Source organism: Neofelis nebulosa, chromosome 7 (assembly GCF_028018385.1).
Source record: "Neofelis nebulosa isolate mNeoNeb1 chromosome 7, mNeoNeb1.pri, whole genome shotgun sequence".
Lineage (NCBI taxonomy): Eukaryota > Metazoa > Chordata > Mammalia > Carnivora > Felidae > Neofelis > Neofelis nebulosa.
The window spans coordinates 22,194,985-22,220,345 of record NC_080788.1 but is presented as its reverse complement, the minus strand read 5'-3'; the positions used below and the strand labels follow the sequence as shown (position 1 = coordinate 22,220,345).

The 25,361-nt window shown below is 47.1% G+C and overlaps 1 long non-coding RNA gene across 1 annotated transcript; it reads left to right on the top strand.

The window, feature by feature from the left end:
* Positions 1-7,900: 7,900 nt before the first annotated feature.
* LOC131516168 (uncharacterized) lies at positions 7,901-17,518 on the top strand. Its single transcript, XR_009263922.1, has 3 exons — positions 7,901-10,028; positions 13,086-13,205; positions 16,051-17,518. It is a non-coding gene; the product is annotated as an uncharacterized LOC131516168 (long non-coding RNA).
* Positions 17,519-25,361: the final 7,843 nt, after the last annotated feature.

Sequence of the window (25,361 nt, the reverse complement as noted above, 5' to 3'; positions counted from 1 at the left end):
TGATCTATTTTTTAAACCTTTATTCCAATACTATACTGTTTTAATTACTACGTCATTAAAATAAGTCTTGGATTCATGTAATAGAATTCCTTCAATCCTGCTCTTATTTTACAAAACTTGTTGCCTAATCTAGTTCCTTTACATTTAATTTTAGAATCCATTTGCCCATATCTATAATAAAGCCTGTTGAGAGTTTAATTGGGATTTTACCAAACCTATAAATAAATTTGTTGAGAATTGCAATCTTAACATTATTGAATCTTCCAATCCATAAACATCGTGCAACTCTCTTTTTAGGTCTTCATTAACTTATTTCATCAATATTCTGTAGTTTTCAGTGTTCAAATCATGCATGTATTTAGGCACATTTACATTTAAGTACTTCATCTTTTTTTTTTTGCACTTTTTGAAATGGTAACTTGAAAAACATTTAGTTCCAATTGTACAGTGCTAGTATACAATATAATTGTAATATAATCAAATACAATACAGAAATACAATTGATTTTGTATATTGAACAAGTATCTTATACCCTAGGTAAACTCCTATATTAATTCTAGAAGGTTTTGTTTCTTGTTTTTGTTTTTGTCTTTTGTAGATACCTTGGATTTTTTCTACATATTCAGTCATTCATCTGCAAATAAAGGCAAATTCTTCTTTTCCAACTTATATGTCTTTCCTTTCTTTTATTTTTTTTCTTTCTTTTTTCTTTTTCTTTTCTGTTGTTGTTGTTGTTGCTGCTGCCATAAGTACACTGTCTGGAACTTCCAGTGCATTATTGAATAGGAGTAGTAAGGGAACACATCATTGCTGTGGTTTTGATCCTAGGTTATATGCATTCAGTTTTTCACAATTAAATATTGCTAGCTTTGGGTTGTTTGGTTTGTTTTTTTACATGCCCTTTTTCATGTTAAGAAATGCCCTATTTATTCCTTGTTTATTGAGAATTTGATTTTTTATCATAAATGGACGCTGAATACTGGAAAGTACTTCTTATACTTTTATTGAGTGGATCATATGGTTTTCTTTTATTTATTTGTTTGTTTATTTTTGGTTTTCTTTTTTTAAAGAACTTGTTAATAAGGTGAATTCTATTGACCAAACCTCAAATGTTGATTCAGCTCTGCATTCCAGGGATAAACTCTTCTAGGTTGTGATGTATTGTCGTCTTTATACATGCTGGATTCAATTCATTAACATTTTATTGATGATTGTTGTCTCTATAATCATGAGGGATATCAGCCTGTAGTTTCTTCTTCTTGTACTGCTTCTGTTTCAATGTGGTATCAGTGTAATATTGGACTCATAAAATGAGTTGGGAAATATTGCCTCCTAAACAGCTTTTGAACAACATTATGTAGAATTGGTATTATTTCTTCCTTAAATATTTAGTAGAATTCATCAACAAGCACATCTGAGCATGAAGTTTTCTTTATTGGAAGGTTTTTTTTTTCTTTGTTTTCAACAATTTGAATATGACACATATAACTGGTTTCATTTCTTTTTCTTGCCTTTTCTCTTCTCCTTTCCTTTCCTTTCCTTTCCTTTCCTTTCCCCTATCTTTCTCTTCCACCTTTCTTTCTTTCTACCTATTTGGTATTCTCTAAGCTTCTCAGATCTATGGTTTGGTATCTGTCATTAATTTTGGAAAAATATCAGCCAATATTTTTCAAATATTTCTTCTCTTCTATTCTCTTTCTCTTCTTTTAGGATTCCATTAATGTATGTTAGACCACTTGGTATTGTCCCATAGTTCTTGATGCACTGTTTCATTTTGCTTTGTTCCTCTTGTTTTCTCTTTATATTTTTATTGACTTACTTTAAACTTCATCTTGATTCTTACCTTGGCTGTATCTCCTCTACTGATGAGCCATTTAGAGCCATTCTTCATTTTGGTTACTGTGGTTTTCATTTCTGGTATTTCCATCCATTCTTACACATAGTTTTCATTTCTCTGCTAAAATTATCCATCTGATCTTAAGTGTAGCTAGTTTTTCCTTAAGAGCTTCTAACGTATTAATCATTGTTATTTTAAATTCCTTATGGGATAGTTCCAACATCTTCATCATATCTGTTTGGTCTGTTGATTGCTTTCTCTCTTGGGATTGTATTTTTTTTCTTGCTTTTCCATATGATTTGTAACTTTTTGTTAAAATACAGACATTAGACAGTAAAAGCTGAGATAAATACATTTTATGATTGGAAATGAGCACACCTTTCCTTCTGAAAGAGGCTTCTGCTAGGGTTCTTTTAATTTAGTCAGGAGTTGGGCTAGGTTTGAGGTTTACTGTTGCCATTGTTGCCTTCATGGCATAATAGACTTTAAATTCTTCTAGTGATACCTTGTGTTTAGAGTGGGGGCTATTTTACTGAAGTTTGACTTCACTGTCTGCTCCACCCTCAGCACTGAATTTTCAGTACTGCACTTCAGAGGCCTCTGCCTCTTGGGATGGCTTCCCCAACAGTATTCCACTGTTATTTTGACTTGGTGTTTCTCAGCATGGGGAAGGGGAGGGTGGATGTATCAGGACATTCTCCAACATTCTTATTAAGCCTCAGTCCTAGGCAGGCGTTGGGTCCCTGAGTCTTGGGGATGTGCCTCCTCCAGCTGTAGTTCTGGGCCCACATGTTTCCTGCCCTTTCCCAAGGGGCAGAACATTTGTTTCTATTCCCTTCCCCAGCTGTAATCAGCTGTAAGAGCAACACTGCTGCTTTCCTCCATTCTTGCAGTTTAAAACTTTTCATCCCATCCGGGAGGGTGGGGGAGGGGAAGGGGTTGGGGGAGGGGGTGGGTGGGGAGGAGGTGGGAGGATAGGGGAGAAGTGGCCTGCACCACTAGGAACCTTGTCAGGAATCTCCCCAGTCTTTCTTGTGAGTATCTGACAGAATTCATTTCAACTTCTAACTTTATTTTTACAAATTATGTGTTATATGTAACTTAGGAATCTATTAATTTCTATGTGCTAATTTTACAGCTTTTCTTTTATTCTTTGAGGTGCTTTTCCCAACAATTCTCTGGGATTTTCCAGGTACGCTATCTTGTCATCTGCAAGTAGAGATAGTTCTACTCCTTTTTCAATCTTTATCCCTCCAATTGTGTTATCTGACTGCATATGCAATGTGTTCATTAAAAGCAGAAATATAAAGTATTCTTGCCTTGTTCTTGATCTTAATAGGAGTGTTTCTATTATTTTCCCATTGAATAAATCACCACCTTTAGGACTGAAGTGTATATATTTTATCATGGTAAGGAAGAACCCATTCATTTTTTGTCAACACTTTAAGTATAAAGGGGTGTTGAATTTTTCAAAGGCTTTCTTGGCATCTATGGAGATAACCATATAATTATTTTTCTCCTTCAGCTTATTAATGTGGTCAGTGTTAGTATCAGATTTTCTAATACTGAGTCATCTTTGTATTGCTAATATAGAATCTCTTCTCACTATGGTACTGATTTAGCTCCACAGTTTGGGGAAGTCCTAATTTTTATTTTTATTTTTTTAATTTAAATTTTTTTTTATTTTTGAGAGAAAGAGAGAGAAAGACAGCATGAGTAAGGGTGGGGCAGAGAGAGACTGAGACATAGAATCTGAAGCAGACTCCAGGCTCTGAGCTGTCAGCACAGAGCCTGGCACAGGGCTCAAACTCACAAAATGCAAGATCATGACCTGAGCTGAAGTTGGACGCTTAACTGACTGAGCTACCCAGGTGCCCCTTTTTTTCTTGATCTCATTTTCGTATGCCCAGAGTATACCTCAAGGTATACTTTTTCAAAATAAGTCCATGGGAGGTCAACTTTCAGAGTCTTTTCTTGTATAAAAAATCTTCATTGTAACATCAAGGTACTCTTCCCCCAAGCTTTGAAGGACATCTTCTATTTCTGTTTAGCACTCCATGCTGCTGATCTCCTTCCTCTGCCAGTGACATGTGCCCCCTCCCTCTCCAGGCAGCCTTTAGGATTTTCTCCTTATTTTTCTAAATATGCATGAGAGAGTGTCCAGGTATTGCCCTTTTCTCAATCATCCTATAAAGTAACTAAGGAATTTATTTTTTTTTATTTTTTTATTTTTTTTAACGTTTTATTTATTTCTGAGACAGAGAGAGACAGAGCATGAACGGGGGAGGGTCAGAGAGAGAGAGACACACACAGAATCTGAAGCAGGCTCCAGGCTCTGAGCTGTCAGCACAGAGCCCGACGCGGGGCTCGAACTCTCAGACTGCGAGATCATGACCTGAGCCGAAGTCGGACGCTTAACCGACTGAGCCACCCAGGCGCCCCACTAAGAGGAATTTTTAATCTTGAAACTTTTTCCCCTTTTATAGCTCTGGGAAATTTTCCCCGATCATTTCTTTATTTTGTACTGTGATCAACAGAATAATGGTCTCCCCAAAGATGTCCACATCCTAATCCCTGGAACGCTGTGAATGTGCCATCTTACATGGAAAAGAGACTTTACAGATGTGAGATCTTGAGACGGGGAGATTTTCTTGGATTAGCTGTGTGAGCCCAGTGTCATCACAAGGGCTCTTGCAAGAGTCAGGCTGCAGGGTCAGAGTCAGAAAAGGCGATATGAGAGCAGATGGAGAAGAAGAGAGGGCAATGTTGTGATGGGAGCAGGGGTCACAGTCAGAGAGAGAGTCTTGAAGATGCTACATAGCTGGTCTTGAAGGTGGAAGAAGGGGGCATGAGCCAAGAATGCAGTCAACTTTCAGAAGCTGGAAAAGGCAGGGGCCTCTGGGTGGCTCAGTCAGTTAAGCATCCAACTTTGACTCAGGTCATGATCTCACAGCTCGTGGGTTTGAGCCCCCCATCAGGCTCTGTGCTGACAGCTCAGAGCCTGGACCCTGCTTCAGATTCTGTGTGTGTGTGTCTCTCTCTACCCCTCCCCTGCTCAAGCTTTGCCTCTCTCTCTCTCTCAAAAATAAATAAACATTAAAAAAAATAAAAACAAACAAAAAAACTGGAAAAGGAAAGGAATTCATTCTTAGAGCTTCCAGAAGGAATACAGCCCTGCTGATACCTTGACTTCAGGACTTCTGACGTCAGTAACTGTAAAATAATACGTTTGTGTTGTTTCAAGCCTCTAAATTCATCACAGCAGCAATAGGGACCAATACACTTACCCTGCACTTTCTGTCCTGTTCCTTGTTTCTGAACTCTTACTGACACATTTTGGACACCATGGACTGATGCTACACATCTCTTAACTTTCTTTCACCTTTTTCTTCATCTTCTTGTCTTTTTGCCCTACCGTCTGGGAAGTTTCTTTGACTACATTCTCCCATCCTTCTCCTGAGTTCTTCTTCCAATTGTATTTTGAATTTCTGTGAACTTTTTCTTGTTCCCTGATTTTTCCTTTCTGTAGCTTCCTGTTCCTATTTTGTGAATGCAATACCTTCTCAAAAGTCTCTGAAGTGTTAATCATGACTTTTAGATTTACTCATTGCCTTTGATATCTCTATCTTTCCAGAACAGCTGTTACTTTTGCTCTTCGGGGTCCTTCTCTCTTGTGGGGACTGTTTTCTTGGTTGCCTGTTTACATGTACAAATGAAAGACAAGACTGATGCATATAGACAGCTGGCAAGGCTTCTGTCTGTGGTTCCCAGGTCTGTTTACTCAGCAGGCCTCACCCCTTCCCGAGAAGGTTGGCTTGAGTTCTGCGTAGAGGGTGACTCATAGTAACTGGCAGCCTTCACTCGAGGGTGCCGGGACTCCTCACCCCACAAAAAGATCCAACTAATGAGGGCTTTACTCAGGTGGGTACTAAGCCTCCTTCCAAGGTCATTTCCAAGTGCAAACACAGCACTGCTGGCTTCTTGGTGGAGCCTGGGTTACAGGAGAGCAGAGTGCTCTCCTCACTGTTCCATGGATGGTCCTTGAACCAACTCTTCTCTCCCCACCACTGAAGCCCCTGGCCAACTCCTGTTCTCCAGCTTCAGACTCTGAACTCACAGCTTTTCCAGGTGCTCAGGGAGGCTGATACCTCTACCCAGGCTGCCTCTTGCATACATAGTGGGCTGCAGTCTCCTCAGCCATGGGTTTTTAATCAATATGATCATGCCTGATTTTTTTGTTCTAGAAATCTATGAAAGTCACGAGTTCCCTGATACTCATCCATGCCCTCATCCTCTTCACAAGTCTGCTGGGATTATGTGATGTTGCCATTTCCAGAAGTTTTGGAGAAGGGAAGGAATTCATTCTGCCCTCTGGACACCTAAGCTCTCCGATAGGTCTATACAAGATACAGGTAGCTGTCACCGTACTAGTGGTAACATGTCTCTGTGCAGGACGCCTCTTCCTTGACAAGACGAGGGCCATCCCACCACTGAACTGCCTTAGCTTAGCTACAGTATTCTAGTCTCATGAGATTCTTAGAAGGATTGGCTAACCTTTGACATGAGAAACATAATTGATTCTAAATGCTCTGAAAGTGGTGTATGGGAGAGGACTATCTTTGGCTGTGGGTGAAAACCAGTAGTGACTTTAAAAAGACAGTGGTGTACTCAGTGCAGGAGGTAGGAAGGCCTGCTAGGGAGGCTTCTGCATGTCGAGGTTTAGGCTCTATCCCTCCCATGCTTTGCTGTGTGCAGCCTCCACTCCTAGATCACCACATGGTCCAAGGGGACAGCTCCAGCTCCAGTCATCGTGTCCACATTCCAGCCAGCAGAAGAAAGAAGGAAGAAGGGCTAATCCACTCCTTTTAATGCTATTTCCTGGAACGGAAATCACTCATGATGCTGCCATTCACACGCCACTGGCCAGATCTGGTCCAGATAGCTGTGTGCCAAGCTTGACCCTGAGGGTTTCATTATTAAGGAAAGAGCATAATATGGTGGGGCCAGCCAGGGGCAGGCAATATGTCCCCTCCATGACTTTACTATCTCCACAGGCCTGCACATCATGGGTACTTGGGAAGACTGTCCATGGCTCAGAATGGTCTACTCATTCCTCACTCCCTTTGTTCTGGCCTGAATGTTTGTGCCGCCATCACCCCAGAACCCACATGTTGGAATCCATACACCCAACAGGATGGTGTTAGAGGGTGAGGCCTTTGGAAGGAGATTAGGTCATGAGGGAGGAGCCCTCATGAATGGGATTCGTGCTGTTTAAAATTTTTTTTAGTTTATTTATTTATTTTTGAGAGACAGAGACAGTGTGAGTGGGGGAGGGGCAGATAGGGAGAGAGAATCCTAAGCAGGCTCTGCATTGCCAGTGTAGAGCCTGACAAGGACCTCAAACTCACGAAACCATGAGATCATGACATGAGCCAAAACCAAGAGTCAGACGCTTAACCAAGTGAGCCAGGCGCCCCTGGGATTCATGCTCTTATACAAGAGCCCACCGAGCTCTCAAGCTTCTCCCTTCTGCCCCGTGAGGCTACCAGTAAGAACTCTGCAGCTCAAAAGAGGACCTTCACCCAAGCAGGCTGACTTCCTGATCTCACACTTCCAGTTTCCAGAAGTATGAGAAATAAGTTTGTGTTGTTCATAAGCACCCAGCCTGTGCTAATTTGTTATAGCAGACGGAACACACTAAGACCCCCATTTCCTGGGCTTTGAAGACTGGTACAATATTTTTTCTGGAGTTAAGAATTCTGGGGCCAGAGTTAATGTTCCATTAATTATTTGCCAGACACCCAGCTTCATTGTGGTCCCTGATTTTTTTTTTTTAATTTTTTTTTTCAACGTTTTTTTTTTAAATTTATTTTTGGGACAGAGAGAGACAGAGCATGAACGGGAGAGGTGCAGAGAGAGGGAGACACAGAATCGGAAACAGGCTCCAGGCTCCGAGCCATCAGCCCAGAGCCTGACGCGGGGCTCGAACTCACAGACCGCGAGATCGTGACCTGGCTGAAGTCGGACACTTAACCGACTGCGCCACCCAGGCGCCCCTGTGGTCCCTGATTTTAAATACACCACCCAGAACTACCCAGACCAGAGTGAAAGTCTTGCCCCTCATTGGTTCAGAGTTGCAAAGACGTTAAAAGAATCAGGGACGTAGCTGTCCTTGAACGTTCAGGGGTCAAGGGTGGTTTGAACTAGCAACAGAGCTGTGGAGCGAAAGTCGATAAACAACTTGTTTCCCAAGGCCTTTGTGTAGCCCGCCCTTCCTCTCCTCTGCTTTTCCTGCTGCGTCCCAAGGGACCTGCGCCCTGCGCATCAGTTCTGCTGGAACAAGTTATGGTAAGGGCAGCTTCGAAAGAAGAAAACAATTCACAAGTGCCCTTGCCGGTCCCTCCAATGCAAACATTTTCCAAAGTATTTTTTCCACATTTTTGCATCTCTTGTTTGAATAAGTCCCCATTTACTGCTGCTGGCTGAGCCAGAACAGTCTACACATCCCAGGGGAGGGCCTGCCCCAATAGAAAGAATTCCAGACTAGCTGAAGAAATAAGTATTTGGTAATGAGCGTGCAGAGGACACTGAGCCTGCCTTCCCAAGCTCCACCTTGGGCTTCCTGTGGCTGCTACTGCCAAGAAAACAGCTTCTTATCCACTCTGGCAGTTAGGGGAAATGTGACAGCCCTGGATCTGGTGCCTGCGAAAGGTGTTTACTGGGTCCTGCTCCAGATGGGAACATTCAGGCTCAGTCCCCTCTTCTACATTAAGTCTTCACTCATCCTTTGACTACACTGCCTTTCTGGGGCCTTTGTCATCTGGGGCTGCCTGGGGGAACTGAGCCTGCCTCATCTCCATGGCTAATGAAGTGTCCCAAGGCACTGGTTGCCCCCCTCCATCCCCCTCTAAGTCATGCTTCTGTGGGAGGGGTCCCAACCAATCTCCTGTCCTTACTTAAACTTCCTCCTTTCAGAGGATGACAGAGGCACATCTTTGGGCACCAGGGCCCCTCCCACAGAGAGGCTGAGTCCTGGCCCTGGGGGTCGAGAGTCTGGGGAGCAAGAGAGCCAGGAAAAAAACTTGCACCCCGGCTCACAGCCTGGCCATCTTGCTCTGTCCTGCCTGTTAGCTTCAAGCATAATAGTCCTCAAGGAAACTGCCTGTGCTGAGAGGTCAGAGGCTATGACTGGACATACTGTGTATTCCCCACCGCTGGAGAGACCACTGCTCACCTGTCTTTCACCTCTCCTTGGGGGTGAATTGCATTTTCCAAAGTTAGCAACAAACGGGATCTCTAACCAACTGAACCTTTGATCTTTGTACAGCCAGCTCTGACCATCCTCCTGCAGAGAGGGAGGGGCTATTTCCCCTTCTCCCAAATCCAGGGATGGTGCCACTTTGGGGTAAGTGATGCTATTTGACTTCTGAGGCCAAGTTACAAATGACGAGACAATTTCTGCCTGGCCCTCTTGGGACTCTCCACTTTGAAAAAAAAATTTTTTAATGTTTATTTTTTGAGAGAGAGAGAGACAGCATGAGTGGGGGAGGGACAGAGAGAGAAGGAGACATAGAATCCAAAGCAGGCTGCAATCTCTGAGCTGTCAGCACAGAGCCCGATGCAGGGCTCAAACTCACAAACCATGAGATCATGACCTGAGCCGAAATCGGAGGCTTAACCAACTGAACCACCCAGGTGCCCCTGGACTCTTTGCTTTGAAATGCAACTACCATGCTGTAGAGAGGCCAAACCTGCACAGAAGCCACATGGAAGTTTCTCAAAGCAGTCCAAGCCAGCATGTGAGGAGGCAACTCTTCAGGTGAGCAGCCCCAAGTCCAGGGATCCCCTCAGGCTTGGAGTCCTCCCAGTGAGGTCCCAGATGCTGTGAACAGATTCTAGCTTTCCTTGATGTTGTCTTTCCCAAATTCTGATGCTCAGAAACATAATAAAATGATCTAAGCTGCTATGTTTGAGGTAACTCATTATCAGCAACAGTAACTGCATCTTTTCTCTTACAGAAACATCACACTTCCTGCCCCCTTGAAATCACATGTGGCCCTGTGACTTGCTGTGGGCAATGCAATTTGAGTGGAAATGATGTATGACAGTGTTTTATTGCTTGGCTCCATTCTTTGCCTGTTCTTCTGGAAGACATGGAGATGTTGTCTCTGTGGGTCACATTGGACATACAGTAGGAGGAAAACACAAGAGTTTTGTCTCCAACCACTGAGATTTGGGGGTTGTTTGTCACCACGTCATATCGTGTCCTGACTGATACACACACTGTTCAAGATGCAGTTGCCTGGCTCAGGGGAGACCATTGCTTATGGACTGAACACTATAGACTCTGGTGTCCTGGTCCCCTACTTGTCCTGTCTCATGGCTTTCCCATCAAACTTAGGGAAGATTCTCTCAATGCAGGGCTTACCCTTTTATACTTTTCCAGAAGCTCTTCAGTGCCAGAAGAACATGCTGTTGACCAGACCCAGGACAAGCTGGGCACATCCAAGTTCTGGTCCAGCCCCTGGAGACAGTGGCCTCAAATATGAGGGCCATCTGGGTTCAGAGGAGCAGACAGTTGGCCATGCAGCCAGAAGAAGGATAGGGACCTAGGAGCTAGAGAGCTAGGTTTAGGTCCTTGCACTGCCTTGGGTAAGTCCTCTGCTTATGAGCCTCGGTTCCCTCATTTGTAAAATGGCATAACATCAGTGTCTTGGTCTGTTCGGGCTGCTGTAATAGGATACCATAGACTGGTGACTTCTAAACAACAATACAGATTTTCCCCCACTTAGGATGAGATTAAATCCCAGTAAACCCATCATAAGTTGAAAATACCTTGCACCAAGGAGCACCTGGGTGGCTCAGTTGGTTGAGCGTCTGACTTCGGCTCAGGTCATGATCTCGTGGTTTGTGAGTTCAAGCCCCACATTAGCCTCTGTGCTGATAGTACAGAGCCTGCTTGGGATTCTCTGTCTTTCTCTCTCTCTCTCTCTCTCAAAAATGAACATTAAAAGAAATATCTTAAGTCGAAAATGCATTTAATACACCTAATGTACTAAACATAATAACTAGCCTAGCATACCTTAAACTTGCTCAGAACACTTCCATGACCCTACAGTTGGGCAAAATAATCTTACACAAAGCCTATTTATAATAAAGCATTGACTACCTCATATAATTTGCTGATTACTGTACTGAAGGTGAAGAACTGACTGGCTGTGGGTGTGTGGGTTGTTTACCCTCATGATTGCATGGCTGACTGGGAGCTGTGGCACCCGCCACCACCCCGCATCACAGGAGAGCAGCATACTGCAGATCACTAGCTCAGGAAAAGATTAAAATCCAAAATTCAAAGCATGGTTTCTACCAAATAGATGTTGCTTTTGCACCATTGTAAAGTCAAAAAATCATTAAAACAAACCATTGTAAGTCAGGCACCTTTTGTGTTTATTTCTTACTGTTCTGGATACCAGAAGCCCAAGATGAAGACACTAGAAGATTAAGTGTCTAATAAGAGTTCTCTTCCTGGTTCATAGATAAGTGTCTTCTCGCTGCGTCCTCACATGGTGGAAAGGATGTGGCAGCTCTCTGGGGTCTTCTTTACAGGGGCACTAGTCCCACTCACGAGGGTTCCACCGTTGTGACCTAATCACCTCCCAGAGGCCCTACCTCCTAATGCCATCATATTGGGGGTTAGGATTTTGACATATGAATTTAGGGAGGACACACTCAGACCATAGCATAATGTCTTCCCTCACAGGGCTATTATTTAGAGGATCAAATTCCCATGTGAAGGGCCCTACCCAGGTCAACAGCACAGGTGGTACCATTCAGTGGCAGCCATTGTTCCTGAACGTGTGCTTTTACACACAGCACACACCATCACATCCAGAAGGAAAGGTGCAGTCCCCAGCCACATGCTCCAAGCAGACAGCCCATTAATTACCTCCTTCACCTCCCCAGACCCATGCCTTGTCTCACTCAGGCAAGCTTGGATGGTTCAACTCCTTGTCCCCAAGGGACCTCCCTGTGCAGGTGGGCAACACATTCAAATAACTCTATCTGGAATGACTGGCAGACTTAGTGAAAAAATCATAACTTTGCAGGATAAAAGATAATGTCTCTTCTTCTTCCAAGGTTGGGCTTTTGACTGATTACTGCACCTCCCTCAAAAGGTTGCATGGAGGTGTCAGTAAGGTAATGGCAACTGTATGCTGCTCAGTGCTCAGGCCATAATCTTGGAGCCACTTCATCCTCCTTCTTTTTTGCATGTGTCATATCCACCAAATCCAGTCATTGGTCCCTTCGCAGTGTGGTCAACATCCATCAACTATCACACACACACACACACACACACAAAACCACCACCACTACGCACACTGTCTCAGGACATCTCCCCAACAACTGCCTCCTGCCTGGTCTCCGACTTCCCCCTTCCCCACCCCTCCTTTCTCCACACAGCACAGTGAGCCATTTAAAACCCAAGCCGGGGACTCTAGTATATTTCCCAAAGCCACCAAGCAACTCTCCAATTCTCAGCAAACATCAACTGGATGGATGCCCCACAAATTTAACTCAATTCAGATATGACCTACCTGGATACGGCATCAAATCCCACAGCTTAGGGGTTCAGGCCCATGAGAGAGGCCCCTACTTCAGACACCAGTTACAAGTCCAGGTTGTCACCTGTGCTTCTGACCAGCTGGCTGTAAATCAGAGTTCCCATGACCTCCTTCTTGGGTTCAATTAATTTGCTAGAGCAGCTAGAGAACTTCGAGAGCACTTACTTACAAGTCCCAGTTTATTATAGAGGATACAGATGGAAAACCAGATAAAGAGGTATACAGGGCAAGATCTGGAAGGGTCTTAGATGCAGGGGCTTCTGTCTCTGAGGAACTGGGGTATGCCACCCTCCCCTCATGTGGAGGTATTCACTGACCTGGAAGCTCATCAAATCTTGTTGTTCAAGAGGTTTTATGGAGCTTAATCTGCAGCCCCCCATCCTTCTCCTTCCCAGAGGTCAGTGGGAGGGACTGAAAATTCTAACCTTCTAATTCTTCAGTCTTTCTAGTGACCAGCCTATCCTGCAATCAAGCAGGTGTCCCACCCTAAGTCACCTCATTAGCATAAACTCAGATGTGTTTGAATAACAAAAGACACTCCTATCACTCAAGAAATTCCAAGGGTTTTAGGAGTTTTGTGCTAGGAGCCAGGGACAAGACCAAATACGTTTCTTCTTATACCACAGGGCCAGTCACCCCTCTGCTCTCCTCCAGCCCTGGGCCTAGGAGCTGTCCTGCCCACACCTTCATCTCAAGACCTTGAATTTGCCCTTCTGTCTGCCTGGAAACTCTTCACCTGGATATCGGTAAGCCCCATTAACTCAGCTTTCTCAGATGTTTATTTAAATGTCCCTGTTCCAGGAGGGCTTCCTGGTCAACCCATTTAAACCTGTAGACCACCCCTTCCACTTGGGGTCCCCTTCCCTTCATTATTGTTATCTGTTTATCACTATCACCACCTGACACACAGGTGTTTATTGCCCCTTGCCCAATTAAAATCCAAGCATGAGAAGGGCAGCTGGGTGGCTCAGTTGGTTAAGCGTCTGACTCCTGACTTTGGCTCTGGTCATGGTGTCACAGTCTCTGAGTCTGAGCCCCACATCAGGCTCTGTGCTGACAGTGCAAAGCCTGCTTGAGATTCTCTCTCCCTCTTTCTCTCTGCTTCTCCCCTGCGCTCTCTCACTCTTTCTCTCTCTCTCTCTTTCTCTGTGTCTCTCAAAATAAATCAATAAAATAAACTTTAAAAAAATAAAATGAAATAAAATCCAAGCATGGAAGTGAAGGCAGGGCTTCATCTTCATCCATTCCACTGCCCTCACTGTGGCGATTCCTGGGAGTAAATTCATGTGGGAATGCCATTTTCCCACTGACAAATGCCAAGCAGGGGGACAGGAGGGTGAGGATGGCAGGATGAGCAGGACCCAGCACCTGGCAGGCAGATGAGAACCACTTGCTACAGCTTCTGTGGATCCAAGTGGTACTGAGAGAAGCCTGGAGGTCTGAGTTACCCTTCCCACAGCAAGTGCAGTGGAAAACCCCTGGGTGAGGGTCAGAAACAGAGTTCAAAGGGGATCGCTAAAGATGCGAGGGGTCGGTCATCCAGCAAAAAGGCCCTGGAACCCTCAAGGCACTGACGTGGGAGACCCAGTGTGGAAGAAAGCCTGGAACTCAGAGCCAAGCTCTCACTTCCTCCCTGGCAGACCCGGACGAAACATGTGAGACAGAACAAGCCTGAGGCCCATGTGAGCACAAAGAGCTCCTGGGCCACAGGACCCTGCCTGGCAGTGGTTGGTGCCCCTGTGCCCTGCAGCAACCCCACCCTAGCACACCCACCCATGGTGAGCTAGCTCTGACTCAGACTGTCCTGCACCCAGCCCATGGATGGTGGTTGGGTGGTTTTCGGCACTCTTGGACCCATCTTGGAATAGAGGGGGCAGGCCCAGGCCTGGACCAAGAGCAGTGGGTGTCAAGGAACCCCCAGAGGCTAGCCTAGCACCTGCATGGGCCTGATGGCTCCAGGAAACCAAAAGGATTATCTGGTGGTTTGGCACAGTTGACCCCAGAAAATGCAGGGATGCAGATACCCTGCCAGGTGAGTTTTCACCCTTGTTCCCCCCATCAATCCTTGGCTCTTGAGGACCTGCCAGGCTGAGGCCCCTTCTATTTCCAAGGGATCTCAATTCCCCTCAGAGGGGTATTAGATAAGCATGGCTGAGGGGGTCTTAGCTCTACCTCTGACCAGCGCTGTCCTCCTCCAGGACAGCCTGCATCATCCTCTCCAGAAAGGCAGTGAGAGGGACCTTGGACTCTGCCAGGGACACACAGGGCCCTGGGGCCAGGAGGAGGCTGGTCCTCCCCAGTCACAGTCTCCAGGGAAAACCTCACTGAGGATGCAGCCCCACCCAGGGGGCAGATCAAAGAGAGTCGCGTGGGCGAGTTCAGTGGGGCTGGCCCCACACTTCCAGGCCTGGCTGCCCAGTTGTCCGCCCACTGGGCGCCTGTGGCTGCCCTGGCCAGGAGGGGAGAGGGGTACTGTGGTGAGGCCCGCCTTCCTGCTTCATAGCTACACAGCTCCAGGGCCTTGGCCTCCTGCCTGGTCTCTCCAGGGCCTGGGGTCCTGCTCCAAAGTCAGTCCTGATGTAGCACTGCAGCCCTGAGGCAAAGATGGCTCAGAGAGACTTGTTGCTGAGCCCTGGGGACAGGGGGCACCTCCCTTCTGGAAGGGACCCAGAGGTCAGTCAGAACTTGCTCCAGGGCATTCCTGGCTGGCAGGCAGGCAGGCAGGCACCTGCATGGGGAGAGGGACTACAACATTGAACACATCCCTGGAACAGACACTGAACTTGAGCCTGGGAGTGTACAGTGGGGTTAGCCCCACAACAGAGTTGTCATGACTCCCACCAGCCACTACACACAGATGCCAAGAACTGACTTGGAGGTTTCTCCCCTCCTCTTGTAACATTTGTCAGTAAAGCTCAGGTTTGGTCTCTTCTGTCCCCTTGCAGCCCTGTCCCCTGATGCTTGCTCACTGGGGAGATGCTCTTGCTTGGGAGGGCTGGGCTCCCACAGGTTATAGGGGGAGGGAGGAAGCCTGGAAAACACCACAATTAGGCCCCACCCCGAGCACGGTGTGCTTTGTGATGGGAACCTGTCCAGGCAAAGGCCTTATCCTAGAGATCTGGCAAATTACTGGGTAGCCATCAGAATGGAGCCAGAGCACAGACGTGCGTGCAGCAGGCACCTTATTAGGCTAATTATGAGCTGTCTCCTTGGCCCACCGATACTGTGTAAAATGTAAAATAAACTCAGGGTTGGCCTAGAAAGCCACTCCAAGGTGGTGTTTTCCTTGGGAGGAGTGCTTGCCAAAGGTCCTCTGGCTGAGGCCCCGGGGGGAAAATGTGGAAGAAGTGTCAGGGTGGAGAACCCCAAAAAAAGCAGAGAGATCTGCAGACCCAAAACCAACCTACAAACTGCACGAACCCCTCCCCCACTTCCTTATCTGTAAAGTTCATCCCTTCACACGTATGATGTGCCAGGAATTCCTGGCCCCTGGGTTTGGTTGATATGATAACGTTACTAATACAACTGGCTCTGCACTCTACACCGATTAGCTCATTTAATCCTTGAGGTAAACCCATTCTCTTTTCACAGATGGGAAAACTGAGGCCCAGAGATGTTAAAGAGCTTGCTGACAACTGTCAGAGCCTGGAACCAAGAAGCAGCCCAGCCCTAAAGGACAACCAGGCCCAGGAACTTCCCAGAACAGATAAGCCTGTGGGATGTGACATGCTGGGGAGACCAGCGCCCCTCCCTGAGGGCCAGTCCCCGCAGGTTCATAGGCAGCCCCTAGGCCTGTCAACTGACAGCCAGCACGGGGAGTCACTGGGAGGGAGGACGCCAGGCCCAGGCCCCAGCATGTGAATGCTGGGCTGCTGCGGAGGCTGGCAGGCAGGGCGGTGGCCAGCGGCTCCAAGTCAGGTAATCACACTGAGCACCCTGCACACCCCTACCCCACCTGATCGCACCAGCCCCCACCTCCCTCAACACCCTCTCTTGAATTTGGCAAATTCAAGCTGCTTGGGAAATGAGCCCTGAGGCTGTCTCCTGTCAAAAGAAAAGTAAGGACATAAAGAAGGAAGGTATCCACTGGGACCATGGGGCCCAGGAAGGGACACTGCCCCACCCTCTCCCCTAAGGCTTCCATGACCCACCAAGATTCTACATCCAGTCACCTGGTCCCTTTCCCTTCCCAACATACAATGTCACACTCACAGGCCTGGCTGGATCAGTACCTCCAGGGCCCAGCCTGTCCCTTGATGCCTATGCACTCCCCATGGGCTTCAAAGCTTTGAGGACAGAGATGACCAGGTCTCATCCACACCCACGGTAGGACCCAGTCAGGGTGAGACAGGACCAAACACAAAAGGCCAAGGGCCCCTCCCTTGGGGGCCATCAGAAGTCACTCAGAAACCCCAAGTCCTTTCCCAAGGTCCCTTCATCCACAGGGCCTGGGGTCTTTTAAGAAAAGGAGGGTGGGTGTCTGGGTGGCTCAGTTGGTTAAGCGTGGACTTCGGCTCAGGTCATGATCTTGAGCTTCCTGAGTTTGAGCCTCACATTGGGCTCTGTGCTGATAGCTGGGACCCTGGAGCCTGCTTCAGACTGTGTCTCCCTCTCTCTCTGCCCCTCCCCCACTCATGTGCTCTTGCTGTCTCAAAAATAAATAAACATTAAAAGAAAAGAAAGAAGGAAGGAAGGAAGGAAGGAAGAAAAGAAAGAAGGAAAGAAAAGAAGGGAGCACATCAAGTTCTAAATTGGACCTAAGGGGCTTACCTGGCTTTACCCATCTCTTTTCACTCTTCTTTTCATTCAGTGAAAAGAACAAAGGGGCACAGCCTTGTTTTAGTGACCATCCTCAGAGTATATTCAGGACCCACAGCCACAGCAGGCTTGGGAAATAACTAGGCTCTCCCCAGACTTCCTGGGTCAGAAACTCTGGGAGTGGGGCCAGCACTAGGTTTTTAACAAGCCCTCCAAGGGGGTCTGGGGCAGGTACAGTGTGAGAGCTCCTGGCTAACAGCTTCCCTCTTCCACCCTCAGACACCCCCCCCCCACTCAGACCGCCCCCCATTGATTGCCTCAATTGGTTCTTCCTGGCAGAGAGCCCAGAACCCCAAAAGACTTCTTTAAAGAAATACCTCCTAAGGGATCCTCCTAATTTTTGTTTTGTTTTGTTTTGTTTTTTTGTCTAAAAACCACACCCTGGCTGATGCCTGAAATTCTAATCTGTCTGAATGTCCCTCTCACCAATGGTGGGACTGGGGCAGGTGGGGGACTTAAGGTCAGATCCCCTCCTTAGCTCACAAACTGGAAGCCCCTTCCAACAAGGCCAGGGGTTTCCAGATCTGTCTCAGTGTCTGATCTCCTTTTCAAAGGCAGTGCTAAGCATCTAAGTGAGGAAAGAATAGAACATTCTGCAAGCCCAGCCTGCCTGAGAGATAAAGAACAGAAAGGAAGTGCGGAGGTGGCGGTGGCTTTCACAGTAAGTCGCCTGGACCTGTACCCCAAGAGGCCACCATAGCCTGCCATGGCACCCCAACTGTCCTTCCACTGTCCCAGATAACAGAGTCGGGGCTGATGGGATGATTTTTCATGGTCCAGCCCTGACCCTTGCGCCACGGAGGGAGGTGTGCTCACCCTGCCTCCTGTTAGCTCTCCATGCAAATATGAGCTGAGTTACATAGGGTGCAGGAGCCCCCAGGAGCTGCTTCACCCCACTCCCCAAATCTCAGGGCTAGAGCTCTGTATGTCCCTGTCTCAGCCCCACCTGGTAGTGTATCAGACACTGCCTCGGGCACCCAGGAGGCATCTATATACACTCGACATTCTGATTGAGGACACACGAACATCAGAGAAAAGAGACAAAAAATGTTAGGAGGAAAAGGGAAAGAAGATACAGTGACTACCAGGACAGAGGGCTCCCTCAGACTGGGTGGTCAGGGGCATCTGCCAAGGAGAGGAAAGGTAAGAAGGAGCTGGTGGGTGCAGGAAGAGGAAGCATCCAGCAGCACACAGCAGCTAGTACAGTCTCTAGACAGCAGCCTCTCAGTGATTCCAAGGACAGATGGGAGGCCAGAGAGGGTGGGTGGTGGGGGAGGGGAAGCAGGGGACAGATGGCCAGAGAGGGTGGTAGGACCAGTGTGCAGAGCTAGGGTTTTATTCCGAGGGTGACAGGAACACATCATGAGATTAAGCAGGGGTCACACTTTTAAATGGTCCCTCTGGTTGCGGTGGAGATAGATTTAGGACTGACCACAGTAGACAAGACCACTCTGGGCCAGTGCCTGTGGCAGGGCAGTCCTGCTCACCCTGGGAACCCTCCTGGGCCCCTGTGGGCCAAAGCAGTGAAAGGAATTCTCCCAGAGCCCTCTACCCCACTCCAGTGCAACGGGAGATTTGTTTTATATCTTCAAAGGGTACATTTTGTCAATAAAATTCAGAGGTTACTTTATTTAAAAATTAAAAAATTAATACTCAATTCAACAAAGTCCCAGATATAAAGGGACTAATTCTTCCTTCAGCTTTTAAATTCTCTTACTAAATGGCTTATTTTATACATAAACGTAGCAAGTTTTAGTCATCACTTTGTTCAGGAAGGGCTTTGATTTATGTTTTGGCCCATCCACATATTTTGTTAATTATACTCCTTTAAATGTTTTAAACTACATTTGTGCATTTAATTTTAATTTGATTTTAAGTACTTCAATTGTATCAATGAAAAAAAAAAAACCTTCCCAAGTACTTCAGTACTGTTTTATAAATCTAATACATTAAACTATAGAGACTCACATTCTCTGAGTATTCCAATACTGTATAAGAACTTAGATTTCTAGTTAAAAATCTCAAGTCTAAATTAATTACTCAATTATGGCTTTAAATTCTAATTAGAAAGTTGGTCTATGAGTCTAATCGCCCAGATTATCTTAAACATGACGAATGCTGGAAAGACCAAAAGCATCTGTTTAAACAATGTTAAAATTGTGGGTTTCCTTCTCTTAGACATTTGGATTGACAATTCTACAGTTTTGTCATCCAAAATAATATCAGAGTTACCTTTCTAAGAAATGTCGGGCTGTGTTCTTGGCTGGCAGAACATTTAATGTTGGGAGAGGTCCTGCCTCGTGCCTGTCTGCCCGGCAGGCTGGGCCTGACCTACAATTGCTCTTCCAAACCCTTCTCCAGTTTAACAGAGAGCCAGTCTTCCCAGTCAAGTCTCTAGACACGAGTCACCTGTCATCTAATTCCTGTCTCTATTCATAGATGTTTGCAGTCCCCACACTCCTGACTTTACACTTTTCTCCAACTGGCCTATGTATTGCTTCATTCAGTTCTGGATTCTTTTCCAGGTCTTCCTATCTGTTAGGAGGCATTTAAATGGCATCTGGCTGACTGTTCCCCAGCCTGGTGACACCTGACTGCTGCTGCTCGATAATGTTGTCCTCTGTGTTCTGGCCGTCTTTCCCTAACCAGTCAAGTAGACTGTGCTGTTTGGTGGCCCCAGCCCACCCCAGACAGATGTCCAGTAGCACAGACAGGATGACAGGGGTGTCCCAAACCCCTCCATGGATCTGGAGTACCAGTCTGTGTGAGGAGAAAGCCCCAGCCATGGGCATCCCCTAGAACCAGCCTCCTAGCAACAACCCCACTCACCCACTCACCCAGCCTGGTATATTCAGAGATGGACAATAACAAGTGTGAGAACATGGAGTAATTGGAAATCTCATTCATACACTGCTGGTTGAAATGTGAAATGGTACAGATGGAAAACAGACTGGCAATTCCTCAAATGGTTAAACATAGGGTCACCACATGACCCAGCAATTCCACTCCTAGGTATAGACCCGAAAGAAATGGGCATATGCCCACATAAAAACTTGTGCATGAATGCTCAAAGAAGCATCATTCATGAGAGTCATAAAGTACAAACAACCCAAATGTCCATCAAATGATGAATGGATTAAAAAAAGTGGTATATCCATTCAATGGATAGTTATTCAGCCATAAAAAGGAATGAAGTACAGGGGCACCTGGGTGGCTCAGTCAGGTAAGCGTCCAACTTCAGCTCATGTCATGATCTTGCAGTTCCTGGGTTCGAGCCCCGTGTTGGGCTCTGTGCTGACAGCTCAGAGTCTGGAGCCTTCTTCAGATTCTGTGTCTCCCTCTCTCTCTGCCCCTCTCCTACTCGCAGTCTGTCTCTCTCTGTCTCTCAAAAATGAATAAACGTTATTTATTTATTTATTTATTTATTTATTTTTTAATTGGGGCACCTAGGTGGCTCAGTCGGTTAAGTGCCTGAATTCGTTCAGGTCATGATCTCATTGTTCATGAATTCAAGCCCTGTGTTGGGTTCTCTGCTGACAGCTCAAGCCTGGAGCCTGCTTCATTTTCTGTCTCCCTCTCTCTCTGCCCCTCACCCACTCATGCTATGTCTCTCTCTCTCTCTCTCTCTCAAAAACAAATAAACATTAAAAATTTTTTTAATTAAAAAAAAAGGAATGAAGTACTGATATGCCCTATAATATGGATGAACCTTGGAAATATTATGATAAGTGAAAAGAAGCCAGACAAAAATGCCATATATTAAATGGTTCCAATTCACATGAAATAGTCAGAATAATAAATGACTGTGGGGGGTGGGGGAAGGGGAATAGTGGGGGTGAGAGATAAAGGGTATGTTTTAAGGTGATGAAAATGTTCTAAAATTGTCTGTGGGGATGGTTGCACTTATCTCCGAATATACCAAAATCCATTGAATTGTATCCATGAAGTGGGTGAATTGTATGATATATGAATTATACCCCAATGAAACTGTTGTATCAAAAAATGTGTGCCCAGAGAAATCTTGTTTCCACTCCTACTCCCTCTGCCTGTATCCACAGGACTTCTTTTTGCAAAATAAGTGAAGTGTATATATATATACATATTTTTTTAATGTCCCCTACTTTCTTATAAAAGTAGTGGTGTCTTATGTGAACAATTTGGCACCTTACTTTTTTTTTTAATTTATTATTATTTTTTTAACTTAACAGTGTATCCTAACGCCAGCTGTTTCCATGTCTCTCTGTCTTTTCGATGGGTACCCAGGACCTCCTGGTGGGGGGTGTCATGCACCACTAGGAACACCCATGCCTACCTGTTGCTTCATCTCTGTCCTGGTGGTTCACTGGGGGAGGCTCCTGAATCCAGGCACACTTGAGTGCTCTTTGGTGGCTATTGCGCACTGCCGTACCCTCCAGCTCTGTAGCTGGTCCCTGCCACCTCCAACTTCTCACCTGCAAACCGGCTGTTGTGGGAGTCAAGCAAGTTGATACTGGTCGAAGACGTAGAACAGTGTCTGGGACATAATGACCATGATTTAAGTGGGAACTCCTATTATCATTACCCTCACCTTCAAGGCCAAGCAAGCCAATGTCTGGCTGGGAAGATCCGCCTGCCACCTGGCCCAGTGCCTCCTCTTTGTGCTTTGAGGGCAGAGGCAGCCGACGCCTCACCGCAGAGTACAGTGGGGCTGAGTACAGTAAAAGGGGGAGACAAGTAAGGGCATGAGCAGGGGCCTTCAAATGGAAGAACAAAGGGTGGGACGGCCTAAGTGCATCCTACTTCGGTCAGAGTGATTCTGGGAGGGGCCGAGAGTGATGGGGCAGGTGTGCTCCCCTCATGAGGAGCATTTGTGCAGAGGCCTGCACAGAGTGAGGAGCAAACCTTGCTATCTGGGTCAGAAATTTCAGAGGCCCCAGGCAGCGTTTACTTGCTGTATGCCAGACTCTGCAGGGAAGCCCATGTGGTTCCAGCAGGGTAGGGGCTGGCAAGAAGGTAGAGGTGAGGCAAAGCTCTGGGAGAGGCACATGCCAAGTCAAGTAGTGTCTGGCTCTGTGTGAGTGGGAAGGGAAGCCACCTTCAGGTTCTCATCAGAAAAGGATCCACCCATCTGCCTCTAGAGTTGTAAGGCTCCTGGGGGGGTCTGGGTTGGACATAAGTTGCGTGTAGCTTGTCAGTGGTGGCTGCTCTCTTAATCCAGGGAGGAGAAGACAGGGTCTGGAGCCAGAGTGGCCTCTGGGGAGGTGTGGTAAAGCCTTCAGAGAAGGATCTACTTTGATGATAGGGCCAACAGAATTTGCATCTGTCCATCTCCATATGCAGCAGGGCCTAGCTGAGCCCTGGGCATGTATCCAGAGTTGTTAGCACAAGCCTATGTCTGCTGCAGAGACCTCCCGGAAGCTTCCAGAGATAAGAGGGTAAGAGTGTCAATAGAGGAAATGCGTGTGGATCCCCAGATGGGGCTCTAGGCCCAGTTCCCCCATGTGACCCATGTCTGAGGTCCATCCAGAGCCCACATTGTTAAAATAACATGAACAGACTCTACTGAATTTCCAAAATGACACCTGTCCAAGCTACTCTGGTCCTCCCCAAGATGTCCTTGGGGGTCCTCTGGACATTATGGCCCCAAGGGCTCCAGAACATGGAGGAAGGAGCCCCATGGGATGAAGCAGAGCAGCAGTGGCCCCAAAGGATAGGCATGAGGGAGCAGAAGAGTCACTGGGATGCGCCTGCAGACCTCTCTAGTAGGTGGAGGACAAAGGACATGTAATCGTGGACCAGAGAAACCTGGGGATTCTGGTCTGGTAGGGGAGGACCCTGGGGCCACTGTCCTCACAGATGGAGCATGGCAAGACCTTGAGAGGGCTCCAGGCTCAGCCCCTGGCTGTGGCCACAGCCAGGTATGTGGCCTGCGGAGCCTCAGTGTGCCTTCTGTAAATGAGGATGGAGTCTCCTCTCCCTGTCTCCGGGAGGATCATCATCAGCATTAAATGAACTCATGTGAGTAAAAGCACCTTAAAATTGCAAAGTGCATAGAAGTATGCAAGTTACGATTATCGTCACTGTTCCCTGAAACTATGGCATCCTCTTTCTATCACATAAGTAGTGTGTGTGTGTCCCAGAGTGGATTATATTCTCAGAACCAGAGGGTTGAAAGACATTTGGGGGTTAGAAATACAAACTGCAGCAGCAAGGGCAGCATCTAGGAGTCCTTGGGCCCGACCTTGGGCGGAAGCTGAACGTGGAAGCCGAAGGGCGCTTCCTGGGGGGCAAAGGGCAAAGCCAGAAATCCACCCCGCTCTGGTATGGAAGTGGGTAGATAGTGCGAGGGTGGACTGGGGCACTCCTGGGGACACGGGATGCAACGGGAGGATTCAGATATAGGTGGAGACGCTGTGGGTGCCTGCATGAATGTCTGGTGTGGGAGGGCCCACGGGTGTGGCGGGAGCCTGAGACAACACGGAATGTCATCTCACATGGAACTAAGTGGAGCTGTGAGGGAAAGCAGAGCTTTGGGAGGGGTGAACCGTGACGAGCGGGGTCTGGTTTAGAGGGAGAGGCTGGATGTGAGCACCCAGCCTCGGTGAAGAAGCCCCCTGCCTCTAGCCCTGTTGTTACATGAGCTGACTCTTTGACAACTACCTGTCAGCCCACACAGGAATCCTGAGCCTTCCTGGTTTCTACAGAAAACCCTCTCGCTGGGAGCAGTTGATGAATTTCAGGAATTTACTGGAGCCTTGGGAAGCAAGGCTGGCTTGCCTGGCCCCTCTCGCCTTCCTCCTTCCCACACCTCTTATCCCCTCTCCCTGAAAGTTTCGAGGAGCCCCTGAAGGCCTGGACGGTGCAGTGTCCCATAGCCTCAACCCACAGCCCCACCCACGGCCCCGCCCACAGCCCCGAAATCACCGCCCACCGCCCCGAAAGCCCCGCCCAAAGCTTCACACATAGCCCCGCCAACAGCACTAGGAGCTCCGCCCACAGTCCCCAAAGCCCTCACAGCCTCCACAGTCCTGCCCACAGCCCGGCCCACAATCCCCGCAGCCCTGCCCACAGACTCGCCCACAACTCCGCCCACAGTCCCCCACCTCCCCGCCTATAACTCCACCCTACAGTCTCCCAAACTCCCTCACAGTACCCCCTACAGACCCACCCCGCAGTCTCCCACAGCCCTCCACCTGGTAGAGGAGGCTCAGGCGGTGAGAATCCCGCATCCTTTCCCGCTTTGGTAGCCTAGTTAAGAGTCAGGACAAGGTGCTTCCAGCCGAGGCGGCCTGGGCACTGGCTGGGGACAGGGATGCCAGGGAGGGCTGGAAAAGAACAGGAGTGTGGTCTGGGTCTTAGAGGATATGTGAGATTTGAGTAAAGAAGCCCATTCCAACTCAGCGAGCAGACCAGGAGGTAAGAGGGAAGATAAATGAGAGGATAATCCAGGACAGAAAAAGTGAAAGCAGAGACAAGAGATACAGAAGGCTGACTCTGTAAATCTACCTTCAACTACTATGAAACAAAAAAGGAGAGAACATGAAGTGAGGAAAATTTGCAACAAAATATCAGAAGAAAACATTTCCAGGTCTAAAGAGACACATGGGACAAAGAATGAAGGAAAAATGACCTGCCCTTGAAATATCTGCATGAAAGCACAAAACAACAGGGAGGAAGAAAAGGTTGAAAGGTTGCAAAAAGGGTAAAAGTAAACGGTTTGCTGCAAAGGAGAATCACAGTGGTTCAGACTTCCCATCAGTAGCAATGGATGTAAGAAGACACTCGGGAAGTAATTTTGAACCTAGTTTTCTATACTTGACCAAATTACCACTCAGAGTATGAGACAGAATAAATATATCTTCACACCTCCAAGGATTCAAAAATATATATACACCTCACAAATATCCTTCCTTGGACAGTTACTTGAGGACATGCTGCAGCAAAGTGAGAAAGAAAACCAAAAAAAAAGACACGGCATCTGGAGTATAGAGTATAGAGTGACCCTCTCTGGGGCAGTAGAGGGAGTCCCAGGTAACAGCTGTGCAGAGTCAGGGAGCAAGCAGCCAGATTGGGGCAGGAGCAGGGGCCATGCTAGGGAGGAGGCC